Raw genomic sequence first — 14,903 nt, 5'->3', positions numbered from 1 at the left:
GGCCTAGAACCTTCAATCCTGTCTCAGCCTCTTAAGTACCGGGATTACATTGTGTGCCACCATGCCCAACTGATTTTAGGTTCTGGGAGGCGCCCCCACCTCAAATTAACAGAGGATCCGACAGAGACTGCAAATTGCAGGCAGAGTTTATTAAAAAGGAACTGGCTAGCCAGGGTCAAGCCTCTCACACGGGCACACAGGTCCGGCGAATAAAGCAAGACCCCCGAGCACTTTCCTGGCCGCGCCTTTATAGCCTCCAGGGCCATTACATCTGGGCCCGTGAAACTCACAGCCAATAAATTTAAAGACAAGCACCAATGAATTTAAAGAGAAGCGCGTGCGACATTTACAGCCAATGATTTTAAAGAGAAGCACATTTTGAAAGTGAATCACAGCAAATAGGTTTGAAAGTCAATCCCCCACGTCATAGCCCGCCAAGAAGCGAGCCCTCCCACGTACAGGGTACCTGCCTAGTCACCCATGCCTGCATTCAGGCGGGGTTGTAAAACCAGATGTTACTTACAGATAGAGGGTGACAGGTTTTAGTTCTATGCGGGGGAGGGGTGAGGCCTCTCAAGACTCTAATATCACTTCAAACACTTTTAACATCAAACATTTCATCAAACATCAAACATTTCTAATATTCCTAACATTATTCTAACATTCCCCCCTTTTTCTTGATCATACTGAGGAATCATCCTCAGGGGGATGAATTATTTGGTACTGTTGCCGGAGGACGAGGAGCTGGACGGTGTTAATGCGCTCCTTTATAAAGCTAACTAGTTTATTTAGGACGCATGGTCCTATAGTGACTAGAAGGAGTAAAATAACCAAGGGCCCAGCAATGGCTGATAGGAGGGTCACTAGCCATGGTGTCTGGTTGAACCAAGATTCGAACCATTCCTCTTGTGCCTCGCGTTCCTTTTTACGCTTGTCTAATCCCTTTCTTAATATGGCCATGGAGTCTTTCACTACCCCTGTATGGTCAGCATAAAAACAACATTCTTCTCCTAGAGTCGCACAGAGTCCCCCATTTTTCAGGAATAGCAGGTCTAGTCCCCGTCGATTTTGGAGGACCACCTCTGATAGGGACATTAAGGATTTTTCCAAGAGACTAATAGATTGTTCTATATGGTCTGGGTCCTCATCTATAGCTGCTCTCAGAGATGAGAACACTTGTCTTTGTGTGGCCAGAGATGCAATACCTGTTCCTGCCCCCGCGAGGCCCAGGCTGAACAAGGTGGCAATGGTGAAGGTAGTGATGGGCTCCCTTCTTACTTGATTGGAACTTTCACCCCACTGGGTCTTTCTTTCCCAATAGTGGAAAAGTGTTTCTCTGGGATGGTAAAGAATGCAGGGCACTAGTATCACCATAATACAAAATTCTTTGGAGGCATTAAAAACTGCCCCGGAGAGATGTGAGGTCAGTCTGGTGAGGGAGCATGCCCACCACACATCTTCTTGGGAGGTACCCAAACGTTATTTTTCCAGCCAGGGGAAGAGATGGTGGTGGCACAGTCTCTTTTTATCCCTCGGGACTGTCCCTACACAGGTTCCCTGACCTCCCACCCGGGTCAAGGTTAACCCAACAGGTTGGGTCTTCCATCCTGTGGGAGTCCTAGAGTTTATGATGAAGGTACTATTTATGCCCACAGCCTCATAAAAAGGCAGTGTGGGCATGTAACACAGCCAACAGTTTTCAGTAAGTTGTGGGGCGGTGCTGTTTAAGGTAGTGAACATAGCCTTGACCATCCCCCACAGTGGGTCCACTGGTCTTGCTGTGGGAGACACTGTTGTAGGGGCTGTGGTCAACCTCAAGGAGCCTGTGTTTAGCTTAGTGGGAGCCGAGGGGGATCTTCGCCTTAAGGGATGGCACTGGCACAGGGGCTGGCCTTAGGGCTGAGTTCAGGCCGACTGGGGAGGGTTCAAAAACTGGCTCCATCTTAAGGAGTATCTGAAAAACAGCACCATGCCATGGTGTTTGAAAAAGCGTCAAACCCCAGGACAGCCCGTGCATCCACCGAGTTTCAGATCGTGCCTTTTCGGTGAAGGTGATTTTAACCAAATTACTGTCATCCCAGACTCTAGTTCTTTGGTATGGGCGAACAAAACTCATGATTATCAATTCTGGGGTCACCTGCCATCTAGATTCTCCATCATTAGTAACAACACAGTCCCATGATGCACAGTATAGACTTTCTGCTCCTCCACATTTTTGCCTCCAGGCCCCAGTTTTATATCCTGGGCAAACAAAGAATCCATTTTTTCTCATTGTCTGACGAGCTCGTGGCTTGTGGGAACAAGCTACATCATCAAAACTCCCAAGTACTTTTTCCAGGTTAAAATATAGGTCAGGAAACCAAGTTCCGGGAGAAGCGATGGAGGAAGTTGTATTCCATTCCTCAAATGTCACTCCGCTCCTCAGTACCCATGTAAGTTTTACCGGTCGGTGAGGGTTGGGGTCGGCTGCGGTGCTGGTCATCCACATCAGAGTTCCGCAGAGGAGAAGAAGATATTGGTGGGCTGTCATCTTGGGACCTTCGGGTGAGGTGCAGCTTTAGCGGGTTGGTGGGGTGTCGTCTATGTCCCACTTTTCTATCTCCTCCTGCTTGCTGACCCGAGCCCTTCGCACATGAGAATAGTGCACCCAAGGTCCGATGCCGTCAACCTTTAGAGCAAACAACACAACATAAGGCCCCTTCCATCTGGGTTCTAGGGTTTTTGACTGGTGCTGCTTGACCCATACAATATCCCCAGGGACTATTCCATATTCCAGGCTTGGAATTTCATCCTTTTTGTAGTAAGCCTGTATTAGGGGCCAAATTGTCTGCTGGACCATGGACAGGGCCTGCAGCATTGTCAGATAATTTGGGGTCAGGTTTTCTGTTGTGCGAGCTAAAGCACGCTGAATGATGGGGGAGGGGCCCCATACAAGATCTCAAAGGGAGTCAGGCCATGGACATACGGAGAGTTCCGAACCCGGAGGATGGCTAAGGGAAGGAGTGTCACCCAGTCACCGCCAGTCTCCATTACCAATTTAGTCAAGGTCTCCTTTAGGGTCCGATTCATCCTTTCTACCTGCCCGGAACTTTGGGGGTTATATTCGCAATGTAGCTTCCAATCAACCCCCATTGCTTGGGCTAGTCCTTGGAGGACTTTACTAACGAAAGCTGGACTGTTGTCTGACCCTATTGACTCTGGAATCCCGTATTGGGGAATTATTTCTTCTAGTAAGGCCTTAGCTACCACCTGGCTTGTCTCTCTTTTTGTAGGAAAGGCCTCCACCCATCCTGAGAAGGTATCCACTAGCACTAGCAAATATTTGTACCCAAACTTGCCTGGTCTTACCTCAGTGAAATCAACCTCCCAGTTTCTTCCTGGGGCCCTCCCCGCTACCTGAGTACCTGAGTGCAGACCTCCCTTCTGCGCTGGCCTCATCATGGTGCAGCCTGGACATTGCTCCACTACCTGTCGGGCTATCATATTTTGATATGGAAACCGGATCTGCGCTGAGGTGAACAGGCTCAGTAGCTTTTTCCAGACCAAGTGGGAAGTCTGGTAGAGATTGGTGAGGAGGAAGCTTCCTAGCTTCTGCGGCAGGATCAATCTTCCTTCAGGGTCTCTTCGCCACCTATCTGGGTCCACTTTATCATCTGTTTGTGAGTGAGTCCTTATCCAGTCCAAGTCCCCTGGTGAGTATTCAGGTTGAGGGAGGCAGCTCCGGCAGGGGCAGACTCACAGCGGCCATGGATATGACGTCCTCTGTTGCAACCCTCCTGGCTTCTGCATCTGTTTGCCGGTTACCAAGCGCCTCTGGGGTGTTTGTTGATTGGTACCCTGGGACATGCATCTCAGCCGCAGCTTTCGGCTTTTCCACCGCAGCCAGTAGTCGCTGTACCTCGGCCAAATTTTTCAGCTCCCTGCCCTCTGCAGTCGGGAACCCCCGTTCTTGGTAGATGGCGCTATGTACATGTATGGTGCCGAACGCATACCTGCTGTCGGTGTACACGTTAACGCGCTTTCCCTCGGCTCGCTCAAGAGCCTCGGCCAACGCCACCAGTTCTGCCTTTTGAGCGGATGTACCGGGGGGGTAGGGCACTGCTCCAGACCACCTCTCCCTCCTGATCCACTACTGCTGCTCCCGCCCTTCGGTCTCCATTTTGTACAACGCTGCTACCGTCGGTGTACCAATTCAACTTACAGTTAGGCAAGGGAGTGTCCTGTAAGTCTGCTCGTACCTGGGAGACTCCAGACAAGATTTCCATGCAGTCATGGAGAGGCTGTTGTAGGTCAGGTGCGGGCAGCAAGGTAGCCGGGTTCAGGGTCACTGGATCTGCGAAGATGATTCTAGGAGAGTCTAATAAAAGTCCTTGATAGTGGGTGAGCCTAGCGTTGGTCATCCATTTGCCTGGCGGTTGTCTCAGAATTCCCTCGACCGGATGTGGAGCTATAATTTTTAAGTTCTGTCCAAAAGTCAGTTTGTCCGCATCCTTGACCAGGACAGCTATGGCTGCTATTATATGAAGGCACGGGGGCCATCCTGCCGCGACCACATCTAGTCTTTTTGACAGGTAGGCCACAGGTCTTTTCCATGGCCTGAGCCGCTGTGTCAATATCCCTTTTGCTATCCCCTTTTTCTCGTCCACATATAGGACGAAAGGCTTCAGGGGGTCAGGCAAAGTTAGAGCAGGTGCCTGCAGGAGGGCCTTTTTGAGGTGTTCAAATGCCTGTTGATGTTCCCCAGTCCACTGCCATTCCTTAGCCTCCCTGGTGGCCTCGTAGAGGGGCTGGGCCACCTCTGCAGAGTTAGGTATCCATAGCCGGCAGAACCCCGCAGAACCCAAAAACTCCCTTACTTTCTGGGCTGTGTGTGGGGGGGGTCGGGATGCAAAGGATGGTCTCTTTCATTTCGTCGGTTAGCCACCGCGCCCCATCTCGCAGCTTATATCCCAGATAGGTAACAGTCCATTGGAAAATCTGCGCCTTCTTGGCACTGGCTCGATATCCTAGGGCTCCCAGTTCCTTGAGCAACTGTCCCGTAGCCTCATGACACTCCTCCCTAGTGGCCGCCGCCAACAGTATGTCATCGACATACTGTAACAGGGTCACATGGGGATGGGTCTGCCGAAAATGCTCTAGGTCCTGGCTGAGGGCCTCATTGAAAAGGGTTGGGGAGTTCTTGAATCCCTGGGGGAGCCTTTTCCATGTTAGTTGGCCTACCTTCCCACCTTTTTCTTCCTGCCACTCAAAGGCAAACAGTGGCTGGCTGATCTCTGCTAGGGAGAAACTGAAGAAGACATCCTTCAAGTCCAAAGTGCTATACCAAATATGTGATGGAGTAAGGTGGCTCAGAAGGGTGTATGGGTTAGGCATGGTCGGGTGGATATCCTCCACCCTCTCATTAACTTTTCTTAAGTCCTGTACAGGTTGATAATCTGACCCTCTGGGCTTTTTGACAGGGAGGAGTGGGATGTTCCACGCTGAGCGGCAAGGCCTGAGAATCCCCGCTGCTAACAGTCTGTGGATGTGGGATGCTATGCCTCGTCGGGCTTCTTCAGGCATTGGGTACTGTCTGACCCAAATTGGTTGGGTGGTGGCCTTGAGCCCTACCACCACTGGAGGCACATGTTTGGCCAGGCCTATACCTGCTGTCTCAGCCCAAGCGGAGGGGTACCACTCTAACCAGACGGCTATGTCCTCCCGGTTTTCTGTTCCTCTTTGGGTCTTATACAGGCGGTGCTCATCAGCCAATGACAGAGTTAATACGTGCAGAGGCTGTCCGTCCCCATCAGTGACTTCGACTCCCTTGGGCTCAAAGTGGATGCGGGCTCTAATTTTAGTAAGCAAATCTCTTCTTAGTAAGGGAGCTGGGCTCTCCAGATCCACTAAGAACGAGTGAGTGACCTGGTGTTTTCCCAAGGGTTGAACTCCCCAACCCTTTTCAATGAGTCCCTCAGCCAGGACCTAGAGCATTTTCGGCAGACCCATCCCCATGTGACCCTGTTACAGCCCAAGCTGGGCTCTCCGGAACCACTAAGAACGAGTGAGTGACCTGGTGTTTTCCCAAGTTAACAGTTCACTCACTTGTCCATGGACATACTTTAGAGCCCGTGGCCCCCTGGACCACGCTGGTTTTCTGGTGGTCTAAATTCCCTAAAGCTCGATTTAATACAGAATATTGTGCTTCTGTGTCCACCATGAATCCCACCGGTTTCCCCTCCACATATAAGGTTACCCAAGACTCTGGGAGGGGAGCTGAGCCCCGTCCTCCTCAGTCCTCTTTCCCTGCTAGGAGGACCCTAGCCTGCTCCACTGCCCGCTCCCTCTCCCGTCTACTATCTATCTTATCTCTCCTGTTTTCTCTTCTCCTTCCTAGCTTTGGGCATTCCTTTTTCCAGTGTCCAAATTCTTTGCAGTAGGAACACTGGTCCTTGCCTAATCTTGGGATGGAGCCTCCAGCTTTGTGTTGGGGCCCATTCCGGTCTCTTACTCCTGCTAGGAAGATTCGGACCATCTCCCTCTGCTGCTTTCGATTTTCTTTGGCCTGGAATTCCCTGTCCTCTTTTCTGTATCTTTCCTGGGTTTCCCTATCCTCTCTTCTCATCCTTTCTTCTCTTTCTTCCTGAGTTTCCCTGCACTAAAAACCTTTTCTGCCACCTGCAGCATTTCCCTGAGGGATAGTTCCCCCAGATTTTCTTGTTTGCTCAACTTCTTTCTAATGTCTGGAGCAGCCTGGTTGATAAAAGAGAGTACTATCGCTGACCTGTGGGCTTCTGCCTCTGGGTCTATGGGGGTGTATTGCCGATAGGCATCATAAAAGCATTCAAGAAACGCGGCTGGGCTTTCGATTTACTCTTGGACAATAGCCTTTACCTTAGCGAAATTTGTAGGCCACCTAGCGGCTGCCTGGAGACCAGTCATCAGAGTCTGGCGGTATACTCAGAGACGCTCCCTACCTTCTGCTGTCCCGAAATCCCAGTCCGGGTGTGGGGAACGCCTCGTCAATGGCCGGCTGGAGTGTCGTGGGCCTCCCGTTGTCGCTGAGAACATGTCTCCAAGCTTCATTGAGAATACACTCTCTCTCTTCCGTAGTGAAGAGCATTCTCAGCAGCTGCTGGCAGTCATCCCACGTGGGACAGTGGGTATGCATGATGGATTCCACTAAGCCTATAAGACACTTAGGGTCCTCTGAAAAGGGCAGGTTTTGGGTCCTCCAGTTGTAAAGGTCGCTGGAGGAGAAGGGCCAGTATTGATATTGCTGTGCCCCATTGGACCCTCCCTGCCCTATTGCACGGACAGGGAGGACCGAAACCCTTTCCTCTGGGATCGAGGAGGAGGGTTCATTTTCCCCTTCCTGTCCATGAAGCCCCCGGGGTCTCATTTCTGACCCCTTCCTCTGGTGTCAGCCTCCACTGATGTCAATGTGCCTGGTGAAGAAGATGAGGAGGGGAGCTTTTCAGGTGTGCTCGGTGCCTGACCCACGAAGGCATATGGGGGTGGTCGTTCTGCCTCTAAATCCAGCAGGGAAGGGTATAAAGGTGAACTTTCTGGGAGAACTGGGGATGGAGCTAAAGGTTTCTCCCGAGGGGGCTCAGCGTTGGGGATTCCCTGGACACTAGGGCTGGAGTAACCGAGCCGGGAGTCAGGTTCTCTTCTGAGTGAGGGTAGCTGGCAGAAGAGGCTGGAGCCAACGGGGTGGGTTCTTAACTAAATCCTCCCACACCAGAATATAGGGGAGTTGATCAGGATGGCCTAGACTGTCAGGACAGGTAATAATCGTCTTGACCTTGGAGACAAGGTCCGTGGAAAAAGACCCCTTGCGACGGCCATCCGACTCCAAAGGATGGCCATTCCGCAGAACAAAAGGTGTCAAACTTACCCTTCTTGATGACCAGGCCCATGTTCAGGGCTTTCCTTTAGGTTTCAGAAAAATGAGAAAGAATAAGACTTTTGGGGGTAACCTGAGCTTGCCCCATGAGTACAAATTGAGCAATAGAAGTGACAGAGAGTAAGAAAATTAAGAAGACTACTGCAAATACACACGCACACAACAACTTTCGGCACTCGCTCGGACCAGTTGTCCTCTCACACTGGTGCGCACCACACTCACCCCTGTCACAGTCAGGTTCCGGAATCAGGTCAAATGGTATCCACCTAAAAGGCCGGCGATCGACTAGTTCAATGAGTTCTTCACCTGGTGCCAGGGTGTCTGTAGTCTGCTCGAGCCCAACGAGAGGTGAACCTATCCCAAACGAGACCAATCAGTCTCCCAAATGAGGGTCACAAAAGGACCCTCCCAAAGGGGAATGGCCAGAACCCCGCCACGGCCCAAACGGGAACGAGAGTTCCCCCAAACGGGAGTGAAAAAAATTCACTCCCCCAACGCCTAGGACTTTTTTTTTTTTAAGTTTACTCTGCTCCCGGGGGGTCATCTGTTATGGGGGGGGGGGGATCCCGGACGAGCCCCCAGATATTAGGTTCCAGGAGGCGCCCCCACCTCAAATTAACAGAGGATCAGACAGAGACTGCAAATCGCAGGCAGAGTTTATTTAAAAGAAACTGGCTAGCCAGGGTCAAGCCTCTCACATAGGCACGTAGGTCCGGCGAATAAAACAAGACCCCCGAGCACTTTCTTGGCCGCGCCTTTATATCCCCCAGGACCGTTACATCTGGGACCGCGAAACTCACAGCCAATAAATTTAAAGACAGGCACCAATGAATTTAAAGAGAAGCGCGTGCGACATTTACAGCCAATGATTTTAAAGAGAAGCACATTTTGAAAGTGAATCACAGCAAATAGGTTTGAAAGTCAATCTCCCACGTCATAGCCCGCCAAGAAGCGAGCCCTCCCACGTACAGGGTACCTGCCTAGTCACCCATGCCTGCATTCAGGCGGGGTTGTAAAACCAGATGTTACTTACAGATAGAGGGTGACAGGTTTTAGTTCTATGCGGGGGAGGGGTGAGGCCTCTCAAGACTCTAATATCACTTCAAACACTTAACATCAAACATTTCATCAAACATCAAACATTTCTAATATTCCTAACATTATTCTAGCATTCCTAACACTATGAGACCCTGTTTCAAAATAAAAAAATAAAGTATGGCTAGGGTGTGGATCAGGCAAACACCCTTAATTTCAATCCGGAGCCCCCCCCACCCCACACACACAGAATTGCTCTGAGAATTATAGCTCAAACTATGCCTTTTCCTGGTTTCATGGCTAAGGGAAAAACCTAGTCACATATATGAACTGAGTCTATTAATGAATCTAGAAAGAACAAGTTCATCCAAAGGTGGAACTGGAGCTGAGCATGGTACTGCTCACCTGTAATCCCAGTACTTGTGAGGCTGAGGCAGGAGGGCTGCAGGTTCCAGGCCAGCCTCAGCAACTTAGTGACACCCGTTTCAAAATAAAAATCAAAAAGGGCTGGGGGTGTAGCTCAGAGGTAGAATGTCCCTGGGTTCAATCCTCTGTACCGAAAAAAAAAAAAAAAAAAAGTAGAGTGAGGGTAGAAAATAGGAAGCATATAATGAAAGAACAAAAAGCTACACTTTTTGTATGATTACTAGTACCAAGAGCTCTGGCACAGCTGGGCATGGTGGCGTACGCTTGTAATCCCAGCATTTGGGAGGCTGGGACAGGAAGATCCTGGTTCACAGATAGCTTCGGCTACTTAGGATACATCCCCAGTACAGGAAAAAAAAAAAAAAGTTCTGCCAGAAGCTTTACTAGCATTTGCTTATTTTTTTCCTTCCTTCCTTCCCTCTTTATTTCTTCCTATCTTTGTGTGTGTGTGTGTTACCAGGGATGAAACCCAGGGGCATTCTACCTCCAAGCTACACCCCAGCCTGATTTTTTTTTTTTTTTTCGGTACTAGGGTTGGAACCCAGGGGCATTCTACCTTTAAACTATAACCTCTAGCCTTATTATTATTATTATTATTATTATTATTATTATTATTTTGGTGGTACTGGGGAAGGAGCCCAGGGCTCACTGGGCTTCCTCTAGGCTACACTCCCAGACCTATTTTATATTTTATTTGCAAACAGGGTCTCACTAAGTCACTGAGAGTAGCCGAGGCTGGCTTCGAACCTGCGCAATCCTCCTGTCTCAGCCTCCCAGTACCAGGAGTATAAGCCACCACGCCTGGCTTATTCTTTATTTTGAAACAGGGTCTTACAGAGTTGCAAAGGGCCTCACTAAGTAGCTGAGGCTGTCCTCGAATCGCCGCGATCCTCCTGTCTCAACCTCCCAAAGGCTGGGATTACAAGTGTGCGCCACCATGCTTGGCTACCTTTTGGTACTTTTGGGGGATTAAATTCAGAGGCATTCTACCTTGGAGCTACATCCCTATCCCTATCCCTATTTATTTATTTATTTATTTATTTATTGGTGGTACTGGGGGTGGAACCCAGAGGCTTTCTACCTCCGGGCTATACTCCCAGACCTTTTTTTTTTTTATATTTTATTTGGAAATAGGGTCTCACTAAGTTGCAGAGGGCTTCACTAAGTAGCTGAGGCTGGCTGCGAAGCCGAACCCTAGGTCCTGTCTTAGCCTCCCAAGTAGGAGGATTATAAGTGTGTATCACCATGTCCAGCACATTGTTTCAAAATAAAAAATAAAAAGCGGCTGGGTGTAGTTCAGAGTGAGACTGTGGGGGGGGGGATATGAGGGTGTACTTGAAATCTCCTTGCACAATATACCTGCAAAACTAGACCTATGTACATTTCCAGTCCATACCACCTCTTGGATAATGAGCTAAAACTACCCTTTTCAAGTCACAGAGTGGGTCCTCAGTTCTCATGGGTAGTGTAGTCTGGGTTAGTACTGCTGGGAACAATCCTGCCCCTATTTTTGTCATTCCAATTGTTTCACGGGCCCTCAGCACATCACTATTCTTCCTCAGGTTTTCTTTTCAACCTGAAAATATCCTATCCTTTTGGTTTGGGCTTTCCTTTCCTTCATCATTCGAACTGATTCCACAAAGGAGGACACATCAAGATTGCCTACATGGAAAAGATGTTCTTTTGTTCTTTCCCAGAGTTTTTTTTTTCGCATTTTCTTATATATATTTATTTATTTAGACACTGGTGGTTAAACTCAGGGGCATTCTACACCTGAGCCATACCTCTAGCCCGATTTTATTTTTGTTTATTTATTTATTTATTTGGTGGTATTGGGGGTGGAACCCAGGGGCTTTCTACCTCTGAGTTATATTCCCAGACCTATTTTATATTTTATTTGGAAACAGGGTCTCACTAAATTGCTGAGAGCCTCACTAAGAAGCTGAGGCTGGCTTCGAACCTGTGCGATCCTCCTGTCTCAGCCTCCCAACCACAGGGATTCCAAGCGTGCGCCACCACACCTGGCTCTATTTTATTTTTATTTTGAAGTAAGGTCTTACTAGGCTGATGAGTGTCTATTTGCTGAGGCTGTCCTTGAACCTGCAATCCTCCTATCTCAGCCTCCCAAGCACTGGCAGTTCATACCCTTCTTTCTTTTTTTTTTTTTTTTTTTTTGGTGGTAGTGGGGATGGAACCCTTCTACCTCCAGGCTACACTCCCAGACCTATTTTATATTTTATTTGGAAACAGGGTCTCTTAAGCCAGAGAAGCTGGCTTCGAACCTGCACGATCCTCCTGTCTCTGTCTCCCAAGCGTGGGGATTACAAGGTTCACCACCATGCCCGGCTAGTTTTTACCCTTCTAAATCAGAGCGGCACATAGGTTCATCTTTAGAAAATAGGCTCCTAAACTACTTGGAGCTCATTCCTGGCTTCTAACTGATGCCTCAGAGGTTCTGTAGTTGTTAATATAGTCAATAAATGGTTGTAAATACAGTTGAAGTTTTTCCCCTCCAAACATACTATCTTATGTTTTCCCACAAAACTGTAGAAGATATTCTTGTAGCTTACTGTTCAGATGATCTGAAGTATAAATGGCATGGTGATACATGCCTGTAATCCCAGTACTTGGGAAGCTAAGACAGGAGAGTCACAATTTTGAGACTGGCCTCTGCAAGTAGTGAGACCCTCATCAACCTAGTGAGACCTTGTTTCAAAATAAAAAGTAAAAGAGGGCTAAGGGTGTAGCTTAGAGGTAGAATGCCCATGGGTTCAATCCCCAGCAGCACCAAAATAAGTAAACAACAAACAAACTAATACAAAAAAAAAAAAAAAAAGATCTGAGGCAAAGTCTTAGGGAGTTACTAGAATAAAAAGAGGCTGATAGGTGTGGTGGCGCCTGTCTTCGATCCTAGCAACTCAGGAGGATCTGGAGCTCAAGGCCAGGCTGGACAGTGTAGCCCCTATCTCAACACAACAAATAAGAAGGGTGGGGATGTAGCTCAGTGGTAGAGTGCCACTGGGTTTAATACCCAATACTGGGGAAAACTCATGGATGTTTTCATTTTTGTTTGTGGTGCTGAGGATCAAACCCAGGGCCTCAAACATACTAGGCAAGTAATCTACCACTGAGCTATATCCCCATTCCCAAATTTAATGATTTATGTACAAGTCAGCATTGTTACTCTTTGTAGTATATCGGACTAAGTTCCAAAGTATATCGGACACTATTCTCTTTAGCAAAGAGAACCCAACATGCAAATATCCCAGAGGTATCTATTTGAAAATTTTCTTCTCTAAGAAGGCCTTATATTTAGCCAGGCGTGGTGGTGCACGCTTGTAATCCCTGCGCTTGGGAGACTGAGACAGGAGAATCGCACAGGTTCGAAGCCAGCCTTGGCTACTTAGTGAGACCGTTTCCAAATAAAATATAAAATAGGTCTGGGAGTGTAGCCCGGAGGTAGAAAGCCTCTGGGTTCCACCCCTAGTACCACCAAAAAAAAAAAAAAAGGCCTTATATTTGCTCAAGTTCTAATGTATACATAAGAAACAAATGGGCTAATTTTGTTTCTAGAAAAAGATGGGTTGCATGCAAATTTTCAAATACTTCACACAATTCTAGGATAGTATCTCTCTTTTTGTGTGTGTGTATTGGAGATTGAACCCAGGTCTTTCTATCTCTGAGCTATATTCCCCAGCCCTCTTTTTTTTGTAGTTTGAGACCAGGTCTCCCTAAATTGCCAAGGATAGCTTCAAACCTCTGATTCTTCTGTCTAGGATAGTATCTAATCTAAAGCAAATAACAAGGATTTTGTTGTGTGTGTTTGGGGTGCTGGGGATTGAACTCAGGGGCATTCTACCTCTGAGCAACATCTGCCCTATTTTTTATTCTTTCTTTCTTTCTTTCTTTCTTTCTTTCTTTCTTTCTTTCTTTCTTTCTTTCTTTCTTTCTTCTTTCTTTTTCTTTCGCAGGTCTCGGGATGGAACTCAGGGGCATTCAACCTCAGAGCTACACCCCCTGCCCTATTTTTAAAAATATTATTTATTTATTTATTTATTTATTTATTTTGGTGGTACTAGGGGTGGAACCCAGAGGCTTTCTACCTCCAGGCTACACTCCCAGACCTATTTTATATTTTATTTGGAAATGGTCTCACTAAGTTACTGTGAGCCTCACTAAGTAGCCGAGGCTGGCTTCGAACCTGTGCGATCCTCCTGTCTCAGCCTCCCAAGCGCAGGGATTACAAGCATGGGCCACCACGCCTGGCTTAAATATTTTTTAATTTTAAAACATAAATTGTAGAAGGCCTCACTAAATACCTGAGGCTGTCCACGAACCGTGATCTTCCCGTCTCAGCCTCCCAAGTACAAGGATTACAAGTGTGTGCCACCACACCTGGCTATTTTTTATTTTGAAATAGGGTACAAGTTGTGGAGTGCCTAAATTGCTGAGGCTGGCCACAAATCTGCGATATTCCTCCCGTGTCAGCTTCCCAAATACTGGGATTACAAATGTGCATGGTGATGCCCATCTGTAACTGAGATTATGAGTGAGAAAAGTGGGTCTTATTGTTGAAAAACTAAATTCTCGCCAGGCGTGGTGGTGCACTCTTGTAATCCCCGCACTTGGGAGGCGGACACAGGAGGATCGCACAGGTTTGAAGCCAGCCTTGCTAGCTTAAGAGACCCTGTTTCCAAATAAAATATATTTAAAAAAATAGATCTGGGAGTATAGCCTAAGGTAGAAGGGTTCCATCCCCAGTACCACCAAAAAAAAAAAAAAAACCCAAAAACCAAATTCTCTCTCCTTTTTTTTTTTTTGGTGTGTATGCGTGCGTGTGAGCACACGTGCGTGTGTGTGTGTGTGTGTGTTACTAGAGATTGAGCCCAGAGGCATTCTACCTCCAAGCTATACTCCCAGCCCCATTTTATTTTTTTATTTTGAAACAGGGTCTCACTAAATTGATGAGGCTGAGCCAGGTGTGGTGTTATACACTTGTAATCCCAGCGTTTGGGAGGTTGAGACAGGAGGATCGCAGTTCGCGGACAGCCTCAGCTACTTAGTGAGTCCCTTTGCAACTCAGTGAGATCCTGTTTCAAAATAAAGAATAAAATATAGGGCTGAGGGTGTCGCTCAGAGGTAGAATGTCCCTGGGTTTCATCCCCAGTACCCCCCCGCCACACACACACAATTGCTGAGACTGGTTTACAAACGAGCATGTTAACACCATGCCCAGCTCTTTTTTCTTTCTTGCTTTTTTTTTTGTGGTGCTATGGATGAAACCCAGGAGCATTCTACCTCCAAGCTACAGCCCTATTTTTTTTATCCTTTATTTTAAAACAGGGTCTCATTTATTTGTGGAGGGCCTAAGTAGCTGAGGCTGGCTGTGAACCTGCGATCCTCCTGTCTCAGCCTCCCAAATACTGGGATTACAAGCATGGGCCCCCATGTCCTGCTATCTTTTTTTTTTTTTTTTTTTGCAGGTCAGGGGATGGAGTCCAGGGGCATTTGACCTCCAAGCTATACTCCTTGCCCTATATATTTTTTTATTCTT

The sequence above is a fragment of the Muscardinus avellanarius genome (assembly GCF_963383645.1).
Source record: "Muscardinus avellanarius genome assembly, chromosome: 10".
In the NCBI taxonomy this organism is placed as follows: domain Eukaryota; kingdom Metazoa; phylum Chordata; class Mammalia; order Rodentia; family Gliridae; genus Muscardinus; species Muscardinus avellanarius.
This window is presented reverse-complemented; position numbering follows the sequence as displayed.